The following is a 24,652-nucleotide window of genomic DNA, read 5'->3' as shown; positions in this document are numbered from 1 at the left end:
CTATTTACCTTTTATTTTTATTAATAAACAAGTGTGATTTGATTGTACTTCTGTCTCAGTCTGTTTCATGGTTCCTGACAGTACGCGAAGGCCATGAATTCAGAAGATACAGTCAATCCACTTGTTGGTAATCTTTTTCCAGATTGGGTGAGCAAGATCATCGCATGGATCAGTTTGCTTTGGCATTACAAACGCTCCTGAATCGCACGGCTCACCTGGAATCCCCCACGGTGGCTGCTCCGGTACAACCTGAGTCACAGGTCATCTCTGCTGCTCTGCCAGTCTCTGTGCAGGCACCCACCTCAAGTATTACCTCTATAAGAGGTATGTTTGGTTCTGCTCTGCTTCCCCAGTGATTTGGGGGTGATTCAGTTCAATGCAGAGGGTTTCTCAATCAGGTTGAGATATACTTCGAAATGCTGCCCCAGGCGTTTCCCACGGACAGAAGCAAAGTAGGTTTCATGATATCTTTGCTTTCTGAGAGAGCCTTGGCCTGGGCTAACCCTCTATGGGAGACGCAAAAACCTGTTGTCTTTAGTTACCCTCAGTTTGTGGCCTCCTTTAAAAGGGTTTTTGACGTTCCCGCACGCTCCGCTTCTGCTGCCAAGTGCCTCTTGTCCATCAGAGTACGAGAACTGTTGCCGACTACGCCATTGAATTCCGTACTCTTGCAGTAGAGGTTGCTTGGAACAATGAGGCCCTCGTGGCTGCTTTTTCTCATGGTCTCTCGGATTCCATCAAGGATGAGATAGCAGCCCGAGATATACCCACTGACCTGGAGAGCTTGATCTTCTTTGCCATCCTCATTGACTATAGAGTCAGAGAGAGACTTTCTCTTAAGGAGCGCTTGCGGAAGCCTCCTGTACGTTGGCCTCCGAGATTTGGAGACCCACCCATGCCTCCCTCACCTCCCATGCCTCCTGGTACCGAGTTGGTTAGTGAAGATGAACCCATGCACCTGGGCTTCACGCGTCTCTCTGCGGATGAGAGAGCCTTTAGGAGGAGGGAGAGATTGTGCCTTTATTGTGGCCAGGCAGGTCACTTTTTGAAGTCTTGTCCTACCCGTCCAGAGAATGCCCGAACCTTGAGGTCCTGTCATGGACAGACCTTAGGTGGCATTGTTTTGTCCCCAGTTATCCAGAAGGTAAGCCCCTGGTTTTGGTCACCCTTTCTTGGGCTGGGTCATCCATCAAGATGCAGGCTCTAATCGATTCTGGAGCTGCAGGCCTGTTCATTGATGCTGCATTTGTTTCGCAGCACTCGATTCTGCTGCATCTGCGTGACACTCCACTTGCCATTGAGGCTCTTGACAGGGGACCTTTACAGCCTGCCCATGTGACTCATGAGATGGTTCCATTGTCCATGGCCGTAGGGGCTCTTCACCATGAGATAATCCAATTCCAAGTTATTTCCTCGCCCAGATTTCCGCTGTTTATCGGTTATCCTTGGTTACAGAGGTACAACCCCTCTTTTGATTGGCTCCGTGCTAAGGTTCTCTTCTGGTCACCACAATGCAGTGAGACATGCTTCCTGAAGGTATCCAAGGTCCTGTGCACTGCTTCACTCCCCTCCTTGCCGGAGGAGTACCATGATTTTGGCGATGTCTTTGATAAAGGTCAAGCTGGTAGTTTGCCTCCACACCAGCCTTATGATTGTGCAATTGACCTTCAACCTGGTGCCATACCTCCTCGTGGCTGGGTTTACCCTTTGTTAGTCTTGGAGGATAAGGCCATGGAGGAGTATGTTGCTGACGCACTTTCTCGAGGTTTAATCCGCAAGTCCTCATCTCCTGCTGGTGCTGGTTTCTTCTTTGTGAAAAAGAAGAGCTATGAACTGAGACCTTCTATAGATTATAGGGGTCTCAATCGTGTCACAATTAAGAATGCCTACCGGATTCCATTGATTACGGAGTTATTTGACCGCCTCAAGGGAGCAACGGTTTTCACAAAGCTTGACCTAAGAGGGGCATACAATCTCATGCGCATTAAGGAGGGTGACAAGTGGAAAACTGTCAGACTGGCACTTACCGAACTGGTGAGTCCGCTTGGGCAGAGGGTGGTCTCCCGTACGTGTCCGACTTACAACCCCTGATAGAGCAGACAGGTGGCTGAGAGTGCGGAGTGGTAAGAGAGCCTGTGGTATGGCTCCAGGAGCAGGAACTTGCAGGAAACTTCCAGCAGCAGGTGCGTAGGTAGGACACAGGCAAACTGGGTACGGAGCAGGAGCAGAGCAGGCAGGTCCAGGTTCAGGCAGGGTTTGGCAACAGGCGGGCAGCAGAGGTACAGAAGGAGCAGGCAAGAGAGAGGTCAAACAGGCCGAGGTCAGGTGCAGGCAGAGGTCAGAGGTGTCCAAGGAGAGCCGGGTCGTCAGGAGATCTGGAAACAGGAACGCAGGATACGGACAACGGGACAGGAACCGAGGAGATGTTGATCAGGCAGCACCTGAATGGTCTCAGCAGCAGGCCTAAATAGGCCGATTGGTGCCAAGCACCGCACACGTGCGCGCGCCGACGTGCACCTGGGCACCAGCAGACACACCAGCGGCACCCGAAGTGCCCACAACAGCACGCACCTGCACCAGCAGGGGCACGCAAGGGCACACACCGACGCGCACCAGCGCCCACAGGAGCGCGCAACACCGCACGCACAGGAACACGCACCCCAGCACGCACCGCAGGACATCAGCGCACACCAACACGGGCAGAACCGCGACCATCCAGGTAACGACCCTGACAGTGCCCCCTCCTTAAGGGCAGACTCCGGCTGCCCAGGTGAGCTGATCTGGAAACCTGGCGGTTCTTGAAGGCCCGCAAAAGTTCTTGAGCATGTAGATTGCCCTCGGGCTCCCAGGAGTTGTCTTCAGGGCCATACCCCTTCCACTTGATGAGGTACTGGGTTACATTACCCCTCTTCCTACAATCAAGGATTGCTTCGACCTCAAACTCTTCTTCATTGTCCACTATAACAGGTTCAGATGGGCCAGTAGTGCGGTCAGCAAAGGGATTTGGAGTAACGGGTTTCAGTAAGGTCACGTGAAAGACCGGGTGCACTCTAAAAGAGTCAAGTAGGTTAAGTTCATAGGCAACTTCATTTATCCTCCTCTTTACTGTGAAAGGGCCCATGAATTTAGGGCCTAACTTCCTGGAGGGACAGGCCATCTTTAGGTTAGCTGTGGATAACCATACTTGGCTGCCGGGCGCCAGAACAAGTTCTCCACGTCTCTTCTTGTCAAACGCCCGTTTATAGCATTCCTGGGACCGGGCCATAGACTCCTTTAGGAGTTTGTTGTTATTACAGAAGAAGTCCAATGTCTCGGAAACTGCCGGAACAGAGCATTCAGGGACTGAGCTGGGTAAAAAAGCTGGGTGGAAGCCGTAATTGGCAAAGAACGGTGTTTGGTTGATGGCGGAATGCAAGGAGTTGTTATATGCGAACTCCGCCATAGGTAGTAGCGAGACCCAGTCATCTTGCGAGAAAGAAAAAAAACTGCGGATGTACTGCTCCAGGGACTGATTGGTTCTTTCCGTTTGTCCATTTGTCTGGGGGTGATAAGCGGAAGAAAAGGCCAATTCAATTTCAAGAGACCCGCAGAGCGCTTTCCAAAACCTTGAAGTGAATTGGACACCTCGATCGGAAACAATACTTGCCGGGACCCCATGCAGCCTTACAATTTCTTTGATAAAGATCTTGGCCGTCTCCATTGCCGAGGGGGTGCCCTTCATCGGGAGGAAGTGGGCCATTTTGGAGAGCCTATCTACAACAACAAAGATAGTAGAGAACTCCTCGGATAGGGGAAGTTCCATGATAAAGTCCATCAAAATCATTTTCCACGGTCTCTCAGGGACAGGCAAAGGTTTCAGTAGACCCCAAGCCCGTGTCTGGCTGTTTTTACTTCGGGCACAGGTGCTAAAAGAGTCCACATAGTCCTTGCAATCCTTGAGAAGTTGAGGCCACCAGAAGGTGCGCTGAACCAGTTCGGCAGTCTTCAAGGTACCAAAGTGTCCGGCCATCTTATGGTCGTGGCAGAGTTCCAACATGTTCACCTTCAAGGCTTCAGGAACCACAATTTTGCCTTTGTGCCAGAACAACCCCTCACTACAGCTGACCTCAGGGCTCGGGGGCATTACAACAGAAGCCTGTCTGATCCGGGAGGTAAGGTCCCCTTGGAGGAGCAGGAAGTTCCCAGAAGGGAGAATTGTATCAGGAGGCTGAGTCTTTTCAGGGTTAGAAAACATACGTGACAGGGCATCCGGCTTGACGTTCTTAGAACCAGGTCTATAGGTGATGTGGAATTGAAACCGGGAAAAAAAAAGAGCCCATCTGGCTTGCCGTGGTCTAAGTCTTTTGGCAGTTCTCAAATATTCCAGGTTTTTATGGTCAGTGTAGACCAGGATGGGATGTGCAGCACCCTCCAATAGATAACGCCATTCCTCCAGAGCCGCCTTAATGGCCAGAAGTTCTCTGTCCCCAACATCATAGTTCCTTTCGGATGACGACAGTTTGCGAGAAAAGAACGCCACCGGAAAAAGAAGGGCCTTGGCACCCTGCCGCTGGGAGAGCACCGCCCCCACAGCGATTTCTGAAGCATCAACCTCAAGAACGAAGGGTAAGGCTGGATCCGGATGTTTCAGAATAGAGGCAGAAGTAAATAGCATCTTGAGTCTTTCAAAGGCCAGCTGAGCCTCAGGGGTCCAAGAGAATCGGGTACCCTGCCTGGTCAGTTCGGTGATGGGAGCAATAATTGCAGAGAAACCCCTGATCAATTTCCGGTAGAAGTTGGAAAAGCCAATGAAGCGTTGTACACCCTTCTTGTCCACAGGCGCAGGCCAGTCCAGGATGGCAGACACTTTTTGGGGATCCATCTTGATGCCCCCCACTGATATAACCAGGCCCAGGAATTGGATGGACTGGCGTTCAAACTCACACTTTTCGAGTTTTGCGTAGAGCCCGTGTACCCTGAGTCGAGCTAAAATGCTACGGACATGTCTACGATGGTCTTCCAATGATGAGGAAAAGATTAAGATATCGTCAAGGTATGCAATTACATATAGATCCAGGTAGTCACGAAAAATGTCGTTGACAAAATGTTGAAAGGTCGCGGGTGCATTACACAACCCGAAGGGCATGACAAGGTACTCGAAGTGCCCAAAACGAGTACGGAATGCTGTTTTCCATTCGTCTCCTTCTTGGATACGGATTAAATTGTAAGCTCCGCGAAGATCCAATTTCGAAAAGATGACTGCAGACCCCAGCCTTTGGAATAACTCGGGTACTAGGGGTAAAGGATAACGGTTTTTAACAGTTATTTTGTTCAATTCCCGATAGTCAATGCAGGGGCGTAGGGAATGGTCCTTTTTTTCGACGAAAAAAATGCCAGCACCGGCAGGGGAAGTAGAAGGACGGATAAACCCCTTTTTCAGGTTTTCATCACTATAATCCTTCAGCGTGCCTAACTCCTGCTCCGTTAATGGAAAAATTCTCCCAAAAGGGACTTCAGTACCTGGTAACAGTTCTATAGGGCAGTCATAAGGCCTGTGGGGGGGAAGAGTCTCTGCCCCTTTCTTACTGAATACATCCAGAAAGTCCTTATAGGGTTCAGGAATGGACTGATGCAATTCCGGATCGACATCCAAACAGAGAAGTTGAGAGGAATTATTGGTTGGTTGGCCCAAGCAGTGTTGTTGACAGTACTCAGAAAGAAACTTGACTTCTCCTGTGGCCCAGTTTATGCTTGGATTGTGGGCCTGCAACCAGGGTAATCCCAGGATAATGGGAAACAAGGGGGAGGAGATGGCATCCAGACGTATGTGCTCCTGGTGACAGGTGCCCATAGTAGCCAGCAAAGGGACAGTCTCTTGCGTGACAGGACCGGACAAGAGCGGAGCCATCAGCTAGATGTACAGCAAGCCCCTGAGCCTTAGGTAGAAGCGAGATGTGATGGTTGGCAGCGAAAGTCAGATCGATGAAGCAGCTGCATGCTCTGGAATCAATGATGGCTGACACTGGGAAACTCCCTCCTGGAAGCTGCAAAGTGAGGAGAAGGGCAAGGTGAGAACTGGGTTTTCGTAGAACAGAGGCACACATGAAGGAAGAGGAAACACACTTACGTGTCTTGTTGGGGCAGGCCCTGACATAGTGCCCAGGTTCCCCACAGTAGAGACATAGGTTGTGGGCACATCTGCGCTGCTTTTCTTCAGGGGTCAACGAGGGCCGAAGTAACCCAAGCTGCATCGGTTCAGGAGCTTCCAGAGCGGGAGCAGAAGAGGTAGAAGAGAACTGACCAGCAGAACTGGGAACCTTGGGGAGCACCCAAGTGGGACGGAAGTGGCTGGAGGACCTCTCCGACCGGCGCTCCCTTAAACGACGATCAATCTGAATGGAGAGGTTGACTAACTCATCCAGGGTTTGTGGTATTCCTACCCGTGCCAACTCATCCTTAAGGGGGTTAGAAAGTCCCATCCGGAATTGGTGGCGCAAGGCGGCGTCATTCCAATCCGTGTCGGAGTTCCAACGGCGGAATTCCACTGCATAGTCCTCGGCCGCTCTGCGACCTTGTTGAAGAGAGTGCAGTGCGGCTTCTGCAGTCGCAGTCAATTGGGGGTCCTCATATAGCTGAGACATGGCCAAGAAGAAATTATCAAGGCTATCCAGGGTTCCAGATTTCTGCTCCAGCAGACGGTGGGCCCAGGTCTGAGGCTCGCCAGACAACAGGGATATTACAAAGCCCACCTTGGTTGCCTCTAGAGAGAATGTCCGGGGCTGCAGTGCGAAGTACAGTTCGCAAGAGTTGCGAAACGCACGATACTTGGTGCGATCGCCAGAAAACCTCTCGGGCGTAGGTACCCTTGGCTCTGGAGGAAGCATCACTATGGAGGGTGCAGATGAAAGACCGGTGGGAGAGGTTCCTTGAGGGTTAGATGAGGAGGACAAGGCTTGAACTTGCTCCTCCAACCTTGAGTAGCCTTCCTGGAGATTCTTCACGGCTTGGGTCAGACCGGCCAAATGTCTGCATAATTCATCCATGGGGGAGGCCCCCTGCCCGGACTCAGTCATGGCTGCCTGATACGGTCAGACTGGCACTTACTGAACTGGTGAGTCCGCTTGGGCAGAGGGTGGTCTCCTGTACGTGTCCGACTTACAACCCCTGATAGAGCAGACAGGTGGCTGAGTGTGCGGAGTGGTAAGAGAGTCTGTGGTATGGCTCCAGGAGCAGGAACTTGCAGGAAACTTCCAGCAGCAGGTGCGTAGGTAGGACACAGGCAAACTGGGTACGGAGCAGGAGCAGAGCAGGCAGGTCCGGGTTCAGGCAGGGTTTGGCAACAGGCGGGCAGCAGAGGTACAGAAGGAGCAGGCAAGTGAGAGGTCAAACAGGCCGAGGTCAGGTGCAGGCAGAGGTCAGAGGTGTCCAAGGAGAGCCGGGTCGTCAGGAGATCTGGAAACAGGAATGCAGGATATGGACAACGGAAAGGGACCGAGGAGCTGTTGATCAGGCAGCACCTGAATGGTCTCAGCAGCAGGCCTAAATAGGCCGATTGGCGCCAAGCACCGCGCACGTGCGCGCGCACCCGGGCACCAGCAGACACACCAGCAGCACCCGAAGTGCCCACAACAGCGTGCACCGGCGCCAGCAGGGGCACACAAGGGCACACACCGACGCGCACCAGCGCCCACAGGAGCGCGCAACACCGCGCGCACAGGAACACGCACCCCAGCACGCACCGCAGGACATCGGCACACACCAACACGGGCAGCACCGCGACCATCCAGGTAACGACCCTGGCAAAAACTGTGTTTAATACCAGAACAGGCCATTATGAATACCTGGTAATGCCTGGTAATGCCTTTTGGCCTTTGTAACCCCCCGGCAGTTTTCCAGGAATTTATTAACGATGTCCTCCGAGATTTCTTGCAATTGTGTGTGGTGGTTTATCTCGATGATATCCTCATATTTTCCAAGTCCCTGGAGAGCCACCACCCAGATGTCTGTCGTGTACTTCAGAAACTAAGGGAGAACGATCTCTATTGTAAACTGGAGAAGTGCGAGTTCCATTGTGAACAGGTTACATTCCTGGGTTATGTAATTTCCACTGCTGGTTTTTCAATGGACCCAGAGAAACTGTCGGCAGTCCTACAGTGGCCTCGACCCGTGGGTTTACATCCTCTGCAGCGTTTCCTGGGCTTTGCCAACTACTATCGGAAGTTTATTCGTAACTTCTCGTGTCTAGTCAAGCCTCTGACTGATATGACCAGAAAGGACGGTAACCCACAGAGTTGGTCTCCGGAGTTCATTAAGGCCTTTGAGACTCTCAAGGCTGCTTTTCTTTCTGCTCCTGTGTTGGCACATCCTGATCCTACATTGCCTTTTATCCTAGAAGTTGATGCTTCTGAGATGGGAGTTGGCACCCTTCTGTCTCAACGTCCTAACACTGAGAGCGCTATGTATCCGTGTGGCTACTTTTCCAAGAAATTGTCACCTGCTGAGTGCAATTATGAGATTGGTGACAGAGAGCTGTTGGCGATCATTTTAGCCCTGAAAGAATGGAGACATCTCCTTGAAGGTACCACTGTGCCCGTTTTTATTCTTGCTGACAATAAGAATCTTACATTCTTGTCTGAGGCTAAGCAACTCTCTCCCAGAAGGGCACGATGGGCTCTTTTCTTGTCGAGCTTTAATTACATTGTCTCATTCTTACTCGGTACTAAGAATGTAAGGGCTGATGCCTTGTCACGACAATTTTCCTCCACTTCCAAGTCGGAGTTGGTTCCGGTTCCTATGATTCCTCCTGATCGTATCTTGGCTACAGTTCGCACCAGTCTTACTTTTCCGTTGGGTGACAAAATTCTTGCTGCTCAGGTCCATGCTCCTCCTGATAAACCTTGTGACCGCTGCTTTGTCCCAGAGAGTCTCCGTACTGCAGTGCTCCAGACTTACCATTCTTTCAAGGCAGCTGGCCATCCTGGGAAGAATCAACTCATTTGGGCCATCTCCCAACAATTCTGGTGGCCTAGTCTACGGGCTGATGTTACTGCCTTCGTAGCTGCCTGTCCTGTGTGTGCTCAGAGTAAGACTTCACGACACCTTCCAGTGGGCCTCCTACAACCCATACCCAATGGAGAGAGGCCCTGGACTCACCTTTCTGTGGATTTCATTGTGGAATTGCCTAACTCCCAAGGAAACACTGTTATCCTTATGGTGGATGACCAGTTCTCAAAGATGTGTCACTGTATTCCACTTAAAGCGGAGCTCCACCCTCTTTTTTAAGTCCTCTGCATCCCCTTCTTCTCTGGCCCCTTAAACAAATTTGGCATATATTTTTTTTTTTTTTTTTTAAACTCACGGTTTTATAGTTATTAGTTGTTTCAGCTTCCTGTTTCCGGCCGCGGCCTGAGCGCGTCTTCCCCCGTCTGCTATGCCTCCTGGGAAATGTTTTTATCAATCCCAGAAGGCAATAGGGGCTGCTGGGCCGTAGTATCGCGTTATTTCCAAACAGGAAATGACGCGATACAAGGCGGCGCCGGGCGGCGCCATTTTAACTAAGGGCAAGGTGGCCTTTGTTGCCAATGTTAATCCATCTATGGCAGCAGCGTCGTTCTCGTCGCCGCTGCTGCTACCGCCGCCGCCGCCGCTGCTGCTGCTACCGCCGCCGCCGCCGCCGCCGCCGCTGCTACTACCGCCGCCGCTACCGCCTGTCTGGAAGATAAAGAAATAAGCAAGCTACTGCTCAGCGGTAAGAACATGGGCGCTGTGCGGTGACATGGGCGCTGTGCGGTGGGGAGGAACGTGTGGTGGTGTGGTGGTGGTGTGGTGGTGGTGGTGGGGGTGGGGGTGGGGGGGGGGGGTTAAGTGCTGTGCGGTGGAACATGTGCTGTGTGGTGGGGGTGGAACGTGCGCTGTGTGGGGGGGGACTTGCGCTGTGTGTGGGGGGGGGACTTGCGCTGTGTGTGGGGGGGAACGTGCGCTGTGTGTGGGGGGGGGGAACGTGCGCTGTGTGTGGGGGGGGGAACGTGCGCTGTGGGGGGGGGAACGTGCGCTGTGTGTGGGGGGGGGAACGTGCGCTGTGTGTGTGGGGGGGGGGGGAACGTGCGCTGTGTGTGTGTGGGGGGGGGGGAACGTGCGCTGTGTGTGTGTGGGGGGGGGGGAACGTGCGCTGTGTGGTGGTGAGGAGGGGAAACGTGCGCTGTGTGGTGGTGAGGAGGGGAAACGTGCGCTGTGTGGTGGTGGGGGGGGGAAACGTGCGCTGTGTGGTGGTGGTGGGGGGGAAACGTGCGCTGTGTGGTGGTGGTGAGGAGGGGAAACGTGCGCTGTGTGGTGGTGGGGGGGGGAAACGTGCGCTGTGTGGTGGTGGTGGGGGGGGAAACGTGCGCTGTGTGGTGGTGGTGGGGGGGAAACGTGCGCTGTGTGGTGGTGGTGGGGGGGAAACGTGCGCTGTGTGGTGGTGGTGGGGGGGAAACGTGCGCTGTGTGGTGGTGGTGGGGGGGAAACGTGCGCTGTGTGGTGGTGGGGGGGAAACGTGCGCTGTGTGGTGGTGGTGGGGGGGAAACGTGCGCTGTGTGGTGGTGGTGGGGGGAAACGTGCGCCGTGTGGTGGTGGGGGGGGAAACGTGCGCCGTGTGGTGGTGGTGGTGGTGGGGGGGGAAACGTGCGCCGTGTGGTGGTGGGGGGGAAACGTGCGCCGTGTGGTGGTGGTGGTGGGGGGGAAACGTGCGCCGTGTGGTGGTGGTGGTGGGGGGGAACGTGCGCTGTGTGGTGGTGGGGGGGAACGTGCGCTGTGTGGTGGTGGGGGGGGAACGTGCGCTGTGTGGTGGTGAGGAGGGGAAACGTGCGCTGTGTGGTGGTGAGGAGGGGAAACGTGCGCTGTGTGGTGGTGAGGAGGGGAAACGTGCGCTGTGTGGTGGTGGGGGGGGGGAAACGTGCGCTGTGTGGTGGTGGTGGGGGGGAAACGTGCGCTGTGTGGTGGTGGTGAGGAGGGGAAACGTGCGCTGTGTGGTGGTGGGGGGGGGAAACGTGCGCTGTGTGGTGGTGGTGGGGGGGAAACGTGCGCTGTGTGGTGGTGGTGGGGGGGAAACGTGCGCTGTGTGGTGGTGGTGGGGGGGAAACGTGCGCTGTGTGGTGGTGGTGGGGGGGAAACGTGCGCTGTGTGGTGGTGGTGGGGGGGAAACGTGCGCTGTGTGGTGGTGGTGGGGGGGAAACGTGCGCTGTGTGGTGGTGGTGGGGGGGAAACGTGCGCTGTGTGGTGGTGGTGGGGGGGAAACGTGCGCTGTGTGGTGGTGGTGGGGGGGAAACGTGCGCTGTGTGGTGGTGGGGGGGAAACGTGCGCTGTGTGGTGGTGGTGGGGGGGAAACGTGCGCCGTGTGGTGGTGGTGGGGGGGGGAAACGTGCGCCGTGTGGTGGTGGTGGTGGGGGGGAAACGTGCGCCGTGTGGTGGTGGTGGTGGGGGGAAACGTGCGCCGTGTGGTGGTGGTGGTGGGGGGGGAAACGTGCGCCGTGGGGGGGGAAACGTGCGCCGCGTGGTGGTGGTGGGGGGGGGAAACGTGCGCCGCGTGGTGGTGGTGGGGGGGGAAACGTGCGCCGTGTGGTGGTGGTGGGGGGGAGAAACGTGCGCTGTGTGGTGGGGGAAACGTGTGCTGTGTGGGGGGGGGAAACTGGCGGAGCCTCCATGGCGCTCTCCTCGAATCCTCTGGATGGCTGCAGAAGGGACAAGGAGGTGGGCAGAACATCCCCATTCCCTGCTGCTCTGGAATGTGTGCAAAGATCGCTGAGACTGCAGCCAAGCTTGTAAGGTAATTTTCTATTTATTTTTTCATTGTCAGGATTTCTAAGTACGCTCACCTCTCCACCCCCCGCCATAAACTATACATACGGCCCCTCCCCCCACCATACACTATACATACACCCCTCCCCCCCACCATACAACCCCCCCTACCATACACTAAACATACACCCCTCCCCCCACCATACACTATAAATACACCCCTCCCCCCACTATACATACACCCCTCCCCCCACCATACACTATACATACACCCCTCCCCCCACCATACACCCCCCCCCTACCATACACTATACATACACCCCTCCCCCCACCATACACTATAAATACACCCCTCCCCCCACTATACATACACCCCTCTCCCCACCATACACTATACATACACCCCTCCCCCCACCATACACTATAAATACACCCCTCCCCCACTATACATACACCCCTCCCCCCACTATACATACACCCCTCTCCCCACCATACACTATACATACACCCCTCCCCCCACCATACACTATAAATACACCCCTCCCCCCACTATACATACACCCCTCCCCCCACCATACACTATACATACACCCCTCCCCCCACCATACAACCCCCCCTACCATACACTATACATACACCCCTCCCCCCACCATACACTATAAATACACCCCTCTCCCCACCATACACTATACATACACCCCTCCCCCCACCATACACTATGTACACCCTCCTCCCCCCACCATACACCCCCCCCCCCCACCATACACTATACATACACACCCCTCCATACACCATACACTATACATACACCCCTCTCCCCACCATACACTATACATACACCCCTCTCCCCACCATACACTATACATACACCCCTCCCCCACCATACACTATGTACACCCTCCTCCCCCCACCATACACCCCCTCCCCCCACCATACACTATACATACACACCCCTCCATACACCATCCATATATACTGTCCTGTGCCCTGCTGACACCGTCCTCTGCCCTACTGACACCAATTACCCTACTGACACCATCCTCTGCCCTACTGACACCATTTACTCTACTGACACCAATTACCCTACTGACACCGTCCTCTGCGCTGCTGACACCGTCCTCTGCGCTGCTGACACTGCCCTCTGCCCTGCTGACACCATTTACTCTACTGACACTGTCCTCTGCCCTACTGACACCATTTACTCTGCTGACACTGCCCTCTGCCCTGCTGACACCATTTACTCTACTGACACTGTCCTCTGCCCTGCTGACACCATTTACTCTACTGACACCAATTACCCCACTGACACCGTCCTCTGCTCTACTGACACCATTTACTCTACTGACACCAATTACCCCACTGACACTGTCCTCTGCCCTGCTGACACCATTTACACTACTGACACTGTCCTCTGCCCTGCTGACACTGCCCTGCTGACACTGCCCTGCTGACACTGCCCTGCTGACACTGCCCTGCTGACACCATTTACTCTACTGACACTGTCCTCTGCCCTACTGACACCATTTACTCTACTGACACTGTCCTCTGCCCTACTGACACGCCCTCTGCCCTACTGACACCATTTACTCTACTGACACTGTCCTCTGCCCTACTGACACGCCCTCTGCCCTACTGACACCATTTACTCTACTGACACTGTCCTCTGCCCTGCTGACACAGCCTTCTGCCCTGCTGACACAGCCTTCTGCCCTGCTGACACAGCCTTCTGCCCTGCTGACACTGCCCTCTGCCCTGCTGACTCTGCCCTGCTGACACTACTGACACCATTTACTCTACCAACACTGTCCTCTGCCCTACTGACACTGTGCTCCATGGGACATGTGTTGTGCGTTAGGGGGACATGTGGGGTGGGGGGACATGTGCGGTGAGATGTGATGGGCTTGGGGGACATGGGAGATGTGTGGTGTGAGGGGACATGTGAGGTGAGGTGAGATGTGGTGGGGGGGTGGGCTGTGCAGGGGGACATGGGAGATGTGCGGTGGGGGGAGGTGTGGGGGCAGATGTGGGGTGGCGGGACGTGTGCTGTGCTGGGCAGGTAGATTTTGTCTCTATACCCCTCTTCCTGCGTCACCCTCATCTGCTCTCCCTTTTGAACTTACCCACTACCCCTTATCATAGAATGATGAAATCTAGTCATTACCTTTTTTATTTATTTATTTATTATTGCAGAAGCTGTAGGACTGTAGAAATTCATCTTTACTTGGTGTACGCCATTTACAGGTAAGCAATGAACAAAATAATGCAATTTATTCACAAATGTGTATACATTTTTATTAAATTTATAATTAAATTTTTTTTTTTTTTTATCCTCTAGGTTGAAGATCCAAATGATTTTGCAAATTTGGAAAACTAAAAATTAAGAGATAGTATGAAAGGGTTCATTACTGTCAGCTAAATAATATTTTTCATTTCTCTCTCTCTCTCTCTCTCTCTCTCTCTCCCCTCTCTCTCTCTCTCCTCCCTCTCTCTCTCTCCTCCCTCTCTCTCTCTCTCCCCCCCTCCCTCTCTCTCTCTCTCTCTCTCTCCTCCCTCTCTCTCTCTCCCCCCCCCCCCCCTCCCCTCTCTCTCTCTCTCTCTCCCCTCTCTCCCCTCTCTCCCTCTCTCTCCCCTCTCTCCCTCTCTCTCTCCTCTCTCTCTCCCTCTCTCTCTCCCCTCTCTCTCCCCTCTCTCTCTCCTCTCCTCCCTCTCTCTCTCTCTCTCTCTCTCTCTCCCCCCCTCCCTCTCTCTCTCTCCCCCCCCCCTCTCTCTCTCTCTCTCTCTCTCTCTCTCTCCCCCCCCTCTCTCTCTCTCTCTCCCCCCCTCCCTCTCTCTCTCTCTCTCCCCCCCCCTCTCTCTCTCTCTCTCCCCCCCTCCCTCTCTCTCTCTCTCTCTCTCTCTCTCTCTCTCTCTCTCTCCCCTCCCTCTCTCTCTCTCTCTCCCCTCCCTCTCTCTCTCTCTCTCTCTCTCTCTCTCTCTTGTAATTATAAAAAGGCTTTCACAAATATTGTTAAATGTATTAAATATACAATTGTATAAAATTAGACAAATAAAATTCTATATTCTCATACATTTTGTGTGTGGTGTTTTTTTTTTTTTTTTTTTTTTTTTTTTTTAATATATGGTTATAGGTCAGATTATATTTAAGGTCTATATCTGACACTCACGTTACATCAAGAATACATACATTTTATTATTTCTATATCAGGCAAGAAAATAAATAAATCTCTCTATCGTGAGTGGAGCTTTATTTTTTGTTGGAAATTTATTAGTCTTTGTTGTGCACCCGGGCATACTTTTTTATCACAGAAGTGTGTGGTGACAACTATAACTATAATTTTTTTTTTTTTTTTGTACGCATAAGCTCAATGGGCTATTCGAGGGGTGCCCAACCGCTGGTACTCTGATGTGGCCCGCCATGTCTTGCTCTGAGATGTCGGGTCAGCATGCCAAGATCGCAGGTTCCCGACCCTCCATCTCCGAGCATCAGTGCAAAGAACGGAGCCGTCGCTAGAGGAAGCCAGCTGGCTCCTTCTCAGGTGGAGTGATACCAAATGTACTCCTGCCTATGACATGAAGCATCGCTTCTGCTCTCTACAGCAGCAGCATGCTTCTGTTTTCTGTCACACTAACGCATGGGAACCCGCAATTTGGACACCAGTACTTAGCAGCATTACCAGTACCAAACAGCAGTAACCACCATCAGTACCAGCCAGTGGTATCAGCAGGCAGTGCCCAGCAGCAGTAACGCCTGATTCACACCTATGCATTTTTTGTGCTTTTTGCAAATTTACACCACATCCATTTAACATTGGATTGAAATGGAACACGTTCTGTAGAGCAAATCTGCAAAAAGCACTAAAAATGCCATAGGTGTGATCAGACCTAACAGCCAGCAGTACCAGCACCTGTCCGAAGTACCAGCCCTTTAGGACAGCCAGCAGCAGCCACCAGTTATAACCACATGGGGACAGCCACAACCAGCTGCAGGAATCCTGAGGAAGAAGTGAAGATAAAGGTCAGTTAAGATGTAAGAAAAACGCAATGCATCCGTGTGAAAGCAGCCTTAAGCCCCTTTCACACGATTGGTCTGATCGGGTCTACCTGTCTGTTTTTTAGGAGGACCCAATCTGACCCTCCATTCACCTCTATAGAACGGCATATGTAAACAGACTTGTATCTGCTTACACAAGCCTATCTGCAATCCAAACTCCTTAAAAAAAATAAAAAAAAATTGCCACCTCCGAGAATGTGAGTGGGCGGGCAGGTGTCGCCGAAGGTAAGAGCCGGCGGGCTGGCTCTGTTGAGAGACAGTGGGTGGCTCGGCTCACTGACAGTATGTGAGTGACTGCTGGCCAATTAGGGAGTCGGCGGGAGGAGAGAAGAGAGATGATATCTCTCCCCGCCAGGCGCCTGCCCTGCGTCCCTGCAGTTCCGCCCTCACTGTGCAGTGTGCAGGCAGCCGCGGCAGCAGAGAGATTATTTCATCTCTCTGCTGCTTGACTGGTAATCTGCTGCCTGGGACATGGCAAGTGACAATCCACATTGTGTGGCATGGGATGTGACAATCTGCAGCTGGTGAAAGGTGACGTGGCAAGTGACACTCTGCAACGTGTGGCATGGGACGTGGTGAGTGACAATCTGCATCTGGTGACGTATCAAGTGACAATCTGCATCTGGTGACAGGCGACGTGGCAAGTGACAATCCGCAATGGCAGGTGACAGCAGCAGGTGACACGCTCGGGGCTCCCACTGATTCTGCATTATGGTAAGTTGAACCATTTAATCTTTTATAACAATGTAATAATAGTAATGTGCTTCAATCATCCTGACACCATAACAACCGTGGCGCCGTGATGATTGAATCGTTAACACCAGCAATTTCCCTGATAAATTTACCCCCAAAAAACATATTTTCTGGCAGTGCCCCTCCTGAGACTAGGCTCTGGATCCACCCCTCCTGTAGACAATACCGTTTTGATTTATGATCCAGGTGCTCTTATATTACAATTCTCCAAATTTTTATGGAGTTTACATTTTTATTTTTTTTATTTTTATACTTCTTTCAGAAATGCTGGAATGCACAGCCCAATGGTTGAACAATTTATACCTTTGATACTGGAAGACAAGAGAGGAGACCGATTCCGAATATGTTTTATTTAAACTAGGATATCCATTTCTGGTTTGTGGTATCTAACAACCTTGTAAGTATAAAATAAAAAATGAAAAAAGGTATACATATTCTCATTCAGATTTACTATTTTTATTTTTTTTTCATAACATTTTTAACATAATGTAAAAAAAAATTATATAAAATAATTTAAATTGAATGTTACTCTAAGGCCAGTTCTGAGGCTTCATAAGCATTAGAGTACATGAATTCGACATGAATCGTTGGGATCTGGAACAAAGCGTTTCGTACTCCATTAACAGCACAAGATGGGATGACTCTCCGGTTTCCCTTTCCCAAGTAGCCATAGATCCATGCAGTAAACGTTCTATAAGCTGTCTTCCGCAATCGTCTTAAAAATAAATAGAAATGATTACAGTTGCATAACAAATAATTCACTATATATTGGAACTTTTAATTTGTTAAATCGTAGGTCTGCCTACCTTTTTCAGAAATCTAAAAGCCAGCAGCTACACAGACTACAGCTGTAGATTTTTAATATTAGGACACTTACCTGTCCTGGAGTCTAGGAATGTCGCCACACCAGCTTATTATAATTTTTTTTATACACTGCCAACAGATCACTTTTTTTTTTTTTTGGGCTTTTTTTATAGATTATCAGTAATATTGGAATGCATTTTCTGCACTTGCACCATTTCCTATTCCCAAGACGTTCTGTTTCACCTTCCTCTTTAGTTTCTGTTGATTGAAGCATGAAAATCTTTTGTAATGGATTACATGGAAACGCTGGATCGTTTTCTGGCTCTGTATATTGTGACCATAGTTCCTCAAGCAACATTTGTCTCTGTAGCATAAACCAAAAAATATTTTCTTTACCTATTTATCCTTTATAGGTTAATAAATAAAATCAATTTTATTACGAATTTTGATTTAATATTTATTCTTGTTTGGCAAAAATGTATTTAAAGAAAGATGTTTTTTATTTTAATTTAAATAAATAATGTTTGATAGTAATTCATCATGGTTCTTTTTTTATTTAATTTTATAATTACACATGTTACACTTCATGATACCTCAAGCTATTTCTAATAATGCTTACACTCTCCCATGTAGTTGCTAACAGAGGGGGTTTCAACTTCAATCTGAGGCAGTATTGCACCATGTTTTAATAATAATTTTTTTACATTAAAATATATTTTCTACTTATCAAGAGCATTGTCAATTTTACAATTCTTTATGGACACACACACTTAGAGATTGCACTTGTAATGCCTACAGGAATGCCTTCAGAAAATAACCCCCCCTATCCAATGTCCTCCTGTATTCTCACCTACCCCCATCCCTTAGATACCTACGCCAATAAAATGAGGGCTTTTTAAATCAAACAATGAATTAACTGTCTTGCTTCCTTGACCACACTTCACAGTCAACATTGGTACGAGAAATGGTCTGTCCAATAGGTTTGTCTCCCCCTTCCTCCTTTACATGCAACATTTCCATTGTCAAAGCGCAACACGGTTTAAGCATGCACATTGGGAAACTAGCTGTGAAGTTGCAAGGCTCCAATTGGAGTTATAGCTACACTTATCTGCCTTCCCACAACTGTTTTTGACAGGTACATATTTACACTTCAATCTGACATAGGCGATGTTTGGTACATCAAACGTTAGAACCTCCCTCCTTTGCCCCCATGACATTTGGAGAGTGCATCATGATTTGCGCTTGCACATTAGGGATATGACCATGAATCCCAATAGATTCAATGCCAGTTTCTCATACTGGTCATGGTGGCGGCAGCTACCAACAGCTGATCTGAAAAGACATTGCAGCCTCACTGGACAGGTAAGTGTCCATAGATTAAGTCACCAGCTACTGTATTTGTAGCTGTGGATTTTACATTTATTTTTTGGCACACACTGAAAAAAACATTAAAAGAGAATTGTGGTGGATTTTTTTTGTACGTTATACTTACCAAGGTGGATGCAGCATGTGACCGATGCTGCATCTGTCCACCGGTGCCTTGCACTGAGAATAGAGCGATCAAACATCGCCAAGGGGGATCCGTGAGAACCAAGCCAATCGGAGAGCTACTGCCTGTCACTCAGCGGTTCTCCACTGAGATGGCTCGCAGTCCAAGCACCTGGCGCATCCAGACTTCCAGAGTCGAGATGACACGGTGCCTGGACTGATCTGTGTGATGTCAGCAGAGAGCGGACTTCAGACCAGCTGAAAACGGGAGAAGCACAGCCAAACAAGCTCATGCATGACTACAATACGAAGTAGAGACATGTAACTTTTACATTATAAACGTAAGTTTGTTTTTGAAATTTAAAAAGTTACTTACCATTATTTTTTATCAGTAAGATCTGTTAGATGTAAGAATAAAAAAAATTATTAGATCACAAAAAATTATAAATTGGGTTAAATGAGAAATAACTAAAATTTATATTTTGTATAGTTAGTAAAGAAAAAACGTATATATGTACACACATAATATGTATAGTAACGCACATATAATGAAACAAAAAGTGTTTGTGTATAGGTATAAATACATACATACTGGACACTTTATTATGTACAGCTTTCACAGCACCGTTTTGAGTGTAGAACTGGAAGGAGCCATCAGAAGATGGGGACACTGCAGCTATAAAGGGATGGACATGGTCCGCAACAATACTCAGGTAGGCCGTGGTGTTTAAATGATACTCAATTGGTACTAAGGGGTCCAAAGTGTGGCAAGGAAAATATACCCCTCACCATTACACCCAGGGCCGGTGCTACCACTAGGCGGAGTAGGCAGTCGCCTAGGGCGCACTACCCCCCAGGGCGCAGCCACAACCTCTGTATGCCTCCAATCCCCCAATGTCTTCACAGAGTAAAAGCTCACAGCAGTGTGTGTGTGTGGGGAGGAGGGGCGGGGGTTCGGTGGAGAACAGAGCATCGAGAGGTGCAGCATCTGTTAGCCGACACCAGAGCAACACCGCCCAGTGCTGAGGAGAGCCCCGGATGTAATGATCGATGAAGCAGAAGTAAGGAGGAGGGAGGATCACTATCTACAGCGAGCTGTGGAGGGAGGGAGGGGGGGGGGGGAAGAGTAGTGCAGGAAATAAGAAGTCAGCTAGGTAGGTCAGTATGTGTGTGTGTGTTTGTAATGGTCAGGTAGGTCAGTGTATGTGTGTGTGTGTCAGGTAGGTGGGTCAGTGTATGTGTAATGGTCAGGTAGCTCAATGTGTGGGTCAGGGTGTGTGTGTAATGGTCAGGTAGGTCAGTGTATGTGTCAGGTAGGTAGGTCAGTGTGTGTGTGTGTAATGGTCAGGTAGGTCAGTGTGTGTGTAATGGTCAGGTAGGTCAGTGTATGTGTGTGTGTGTGTGTGTGTGTGTGTGTGTGTAATGGTCAGGTAGGTCAATGTATGCGTCAGGTTGGTGGGTCAGTGTGTGTAATGGTCAAGTAGGTAGGTCAGTGTGTGTGTGTGTGTAATGGTCAGGTAGGTCAGTGTATGTGTGTGTGTGTCAGGTAGGTGGGTCAGTGTATGTGTAATGGTCAGGTAGGTCAATGTATGTGTCAGGTTGGTGGGTCAGTGTGTGTAATGGTCAAGTAGGTAGGTCAGTGCGTGTGTGTGTAATGGTCAGGTAGGTCAGTGTATGTGTCAGGTAGGTAGGTCAGTATGTGTGTGTGTGTGTGTGTGTGTGTGTGTAATGGTCAGGTAGATCAGTGTATGTGTCAGGTAAGTGGGTCAGTGTGTGTGTGTAATGGTCAGGTAGGTGGGTCAGTGTATGTGTAATAGGTAGGTAGGTCAGTGTATGTGTCTGGTAGGTGGGTCAGTGTGTGTGTGTAATGGTCAGGTAGGTCAGTGTATGTGTCAGGTAGGTGGGTCAGTGTGTGTGTGTAATGGTCGGGTGGGTCACATATTGCAAAGGCAGTGGAGCCATGGGCAGAACCAATGGGGGGGGCAGCAAAATGAGGTTTCGCCTAGGGTGTCAAAAATTCTTGCACCAGCCCTGATTACACCCCCACCACCAACCTGAACCCCGTGATACAAGGCAGGATGGATTGATTCATGCTTTCACTTTTTTTTTTTTTAATGCAAATTTAAAACCCTACCATCTGAATGTTACAACAGAAAATGAGACTCATCGGACCAGTCAACATTTTTTCAATCTTCTATTGACCAAATTTGGTGAATCTGTGACAACTGTAGCCTCAATATCATCATGTACTTAGATGACTGGAGTGGCACCCAGTGTGGTTTTCTGCTGCTGTAGCCCATCTGCTTGAAGTTTCAATGTGTTGGGCATAAAGAGATGGTATTCTGCATACCTTGGTTGTAAATAGTGGTTATTTGAGTAAATGTTGCCTTTCTAAAATCTGTACCATTAAAAACTCTGAACTCACATATGAAGTAGGGATTTTAACACACACATAACAAATGGTCCATAATGGAGGCAAACACACCACACCCCCATATCCATGCCCCTATATCTACATGAAGGTTGATGGATGCATGGATTACAACGTGGGGTTGTTTATTTTTGTAAGCATTGGATTAGAGCCCAAAGGCTCTAATAGGCTTCAAGAAAGGGTGACCATGGCGCAGAGAGCACCGTGCTCAAAGCCCACCCACTTGTGTGACATTAGCAAATTTAAAATCGTTATTGTGACACTAATTTCCTCTTGGTCATTCATGGGAAAAGGGTTCTGAGACACAACTGGGTGGGAGTCCTACCTAAGACCCGATTGGCCGTGATAATCAGCAAACGCCATGACTCAGGGGAGATGCAGGGGTAAGCCACTGTAGCCATGACGTGGATGGGGTAAGTGCGGGACTGGCAGGCAGCAATGGGTGAGCAAAGTGGTGATCAAACAACGCATATATTAATTTTGTTGCTGCAATTATTTTTTTAATGAAAAGCTGTACAGAAAAAAGTAGCCGCTGGGTGTAGATATACACACACACATATATATATATATATATATATATGAGAGAGAGAGAGAAACACACACACACACATATATATATAACGAGATACATATATAAGATACATGTATAACAAGAGATATAGATATATCTATATACATACACACACATATATATATATATATATATATAAAACAAGATATATATCTCTTGTTATGTAGATATATCTGCACAGAAGCAAATGATTTAGTTTACAATTAGTATATTTTTAAGCCTCTTACCTTTTTGCTGCTGGTGTCTGTTATAAATGCAGTATATTTCCTGGTTCCTGGAGGAAGGAGGGGTTTGCATAGCTAAGGGGCGGTAACTTCCTCTGGCACTGCCGTTGCTATGGAAACCTGACCTGAAACCTATTTCACTGCTTGTGTAGCACTGAGCATGTGCGAGATTTGCAAGGCTGAGATCCAGGAAGAAATACAGTCTGGCTTCAGATGCCCACACCAAGGATGGCCACAGTCTGCTGCAAGTTTATAAAGTTACAAAATGCTGTAATAACCTAACAAAACGGACCTTTGTTTACAGACTAACTTTACTAGAATGCTTTAAGCTTGTGTATGATAAGTGTATGATAGGTTATTTTTATTTAAAAAGTCACATTTTGGCTGGAAAACCACTTTAAGGGTATCAAAGTGAAAGAGCTGAATACAAATGCATGTCACACTTTTCAAATAGTTGTAAAAACATTTGAAATCCATTTCTCATTTTCCTTCCACTTCACAATTATATGCCACCTTGTATATGTCTATCACATAAAATCCCAATAAAATACATTTATGTTTTTGGTTATAGCATGACAAAATGTGGAAAATTCCAAGTGGCTTGAATACTTTTTCAAGGCACTGTAAATAATATACATATACACTGATCTGGAAAACAAGATAAGGTCTGGTGTCACCAGTAACACACCTCCATCTCTGTAATATGCAACAGGCTATGTGTAGTGGTGAGTATGGGGCCTCTACTTATTAGGCCCCTCTTACCCTCTGCCTTAAAATACCAAGTATCATGCCATATACCAAACTGTATTTTTTCACCTTAGGCCGCGTACACACGGGCGGATTGTCTGCCCAACTAAGTTCGGCAGACAATCCGACAGACAGTCCGTTCAAAATTAGCATGAACGGACTTGACCACACACGATGAGCAGACAGTCTGCTGAAAGCGTGCGTGATGACGTGTACAGCACGTACGACGGGACTAGAAAAACGACGTCCTATACACTGCAATGCAACCTTCGGCCGTGTAAACCCTTTCTGAGCATGCGCCATACTTAGTCCGTCCAACTTGCCTACACACGAGCGGACTGTCCGCTGAAACCAAGTTTGGACGGACAAAACCAAGTTTGAACGGACTGTCTTACGGAAATTCTGTAAGACTTTGTTCGTCAGACTGTCCGCTTAAAAAGTCCGCTGAAGCCCACACACGAGCGGATTGTCCGCTGAAACACTGTTCAGCGGACTAAGTTGGGCAGACAGTCCGCCCGTGTGTACGTGGCCTCAGGTACAATTCATACTCATCTACCCCTGAAGAGCGAGCTGGGACTCGCGAAACATGTCGGGTACACCTGATGTTTGTAAGTTATATGATTGTTTATACACAATTGTACTACTACTACCAATTTTATTCAACCCAGTTTTATGTACCTTGTACTATGTGGCTTTCTTTGATGTCAATAATACTTGTAATACTTTTACTGAATAAAAACATATTCTGTACTTACTCTTGTTACTTTTATTGGCTTAGTGGTGCTCACCTCATCTAAAGTCCCAGGGCGAAATTTTCTCTTTTTTTGTTGTATACACTGATCTGGGTTATTTTTACTAAAGAAATATAGCAGACTACATGCTGGACCTAAATTTATGAAGAAAAGATTGTTATAAAAGAAACTAAGAAAAACTAAAATTTTTGGTATTTTTTTTGTTGTTTTTATAGTAAAAAATAAGAAACCCAGTGGTGAATAAATACCACTAAAAGAAAGCTCTATCTGTGTGAAAAAAAATGATATAAATGTAATTTTTGTACAATATTGTATGACCATACAATTGCCAGTTAAAGTAGCACAGTGTTGAATACAAAAAAATGCCTGGACTTACCTATATCCTATAGAATCTGGGAGATCACAGTAAAAGTAAAAGAGTAAAAGGATAGTAAAAGGGAAGCTTGTCCAAATGACAAAGTCCGTTTGCAGTAACAAAGATGTTGTATCCACATGCAGTATAGCACCCAGATGGAGAAGGGAAGACGCCCATATAGTCTTGGTATAATACAAATCTGGCTAAGCCAGGCCCAACAGATTTGTAGTATAGGTAGGTAGGTACAGGACCACTATACAAAAATGTCCTTTGCTATTAATTCTATATATACCCCGTACTAAATACTTGATCAATTATTATTTTTTATTCATCTAGACTCTTGGGTCACTGAGTATATCACATTGGTCCTCCACATACTCTGGCTGCTTTTGGGAGCTTACATCCTGACACTGGGGTCTTGTCTAACAACCTCCACCTTCCTCCTTTCTTGCTTGCTTGCTTGACGCTATCTCATTGGCTTATCTTCTCAAATTTTTTAAGCTATGATCTCCCTTGGTTGAATCACTAATACATGGGATCAGTACGGTCAGCCTTTTCTTCTTCCTATCTACGAATGTATATGACTATTATATAAATATTATATTTTGTTCACGTTTATAATTATGTGTATTTTATAATTATAGATTAGGTTTACAAATCTGGAATTATTTAACCTATTTCCCTGAAGAAGACTTTTCATCTTGTAAGTTGAAACGCGTTGGCTT

The 24,652-nt window shown here is 48.7% G+C and overlaps 1 long non-coding RNA gene across 1 annotated transcript; it reads right to left on the bottom strand.

Moving 5' to 3' along the window:
• Positions 1-16,995: 16,995 nt before the first annotated feature.
• On the bottom strand, positions 16,996-22,339 carry LOC143997520 (uncharacterized). Its single transcript, XR_013277697.1, has 3 exons — positions 22,077-22,339; positions 19,224-19,245; positions 16,996-17,723 (listed from the first exon to the last, which is right to left on the bottom strand). It is a non-coding gene; the product is annotated as an uncharacterized LOC143997520 (long non-coding RNA).
• Between the last annotated feature and the right edge of the window lie 2,313 nt (positions 22,340-24,652).

Source organism: Lithobates pipiens, unplaced genomic scaffold (assembly GCF_037356315.1).
Source record: "Lithobates pipiens isolate NorthernLeopardFrog02 unplaced genomic scaffold, aLitPip1_a1.2 Scaffold_19, whole genome shotgun sequence".
Lineage (NCBI taxonomy): Eukaryota > Metazoa > Chordata > Amphibia > Anura > Ranidae > Lithobates > Lithobates pipiens.
This window is presented reverse-complemented; position numbering and strand designations above follow the sequence as displayed.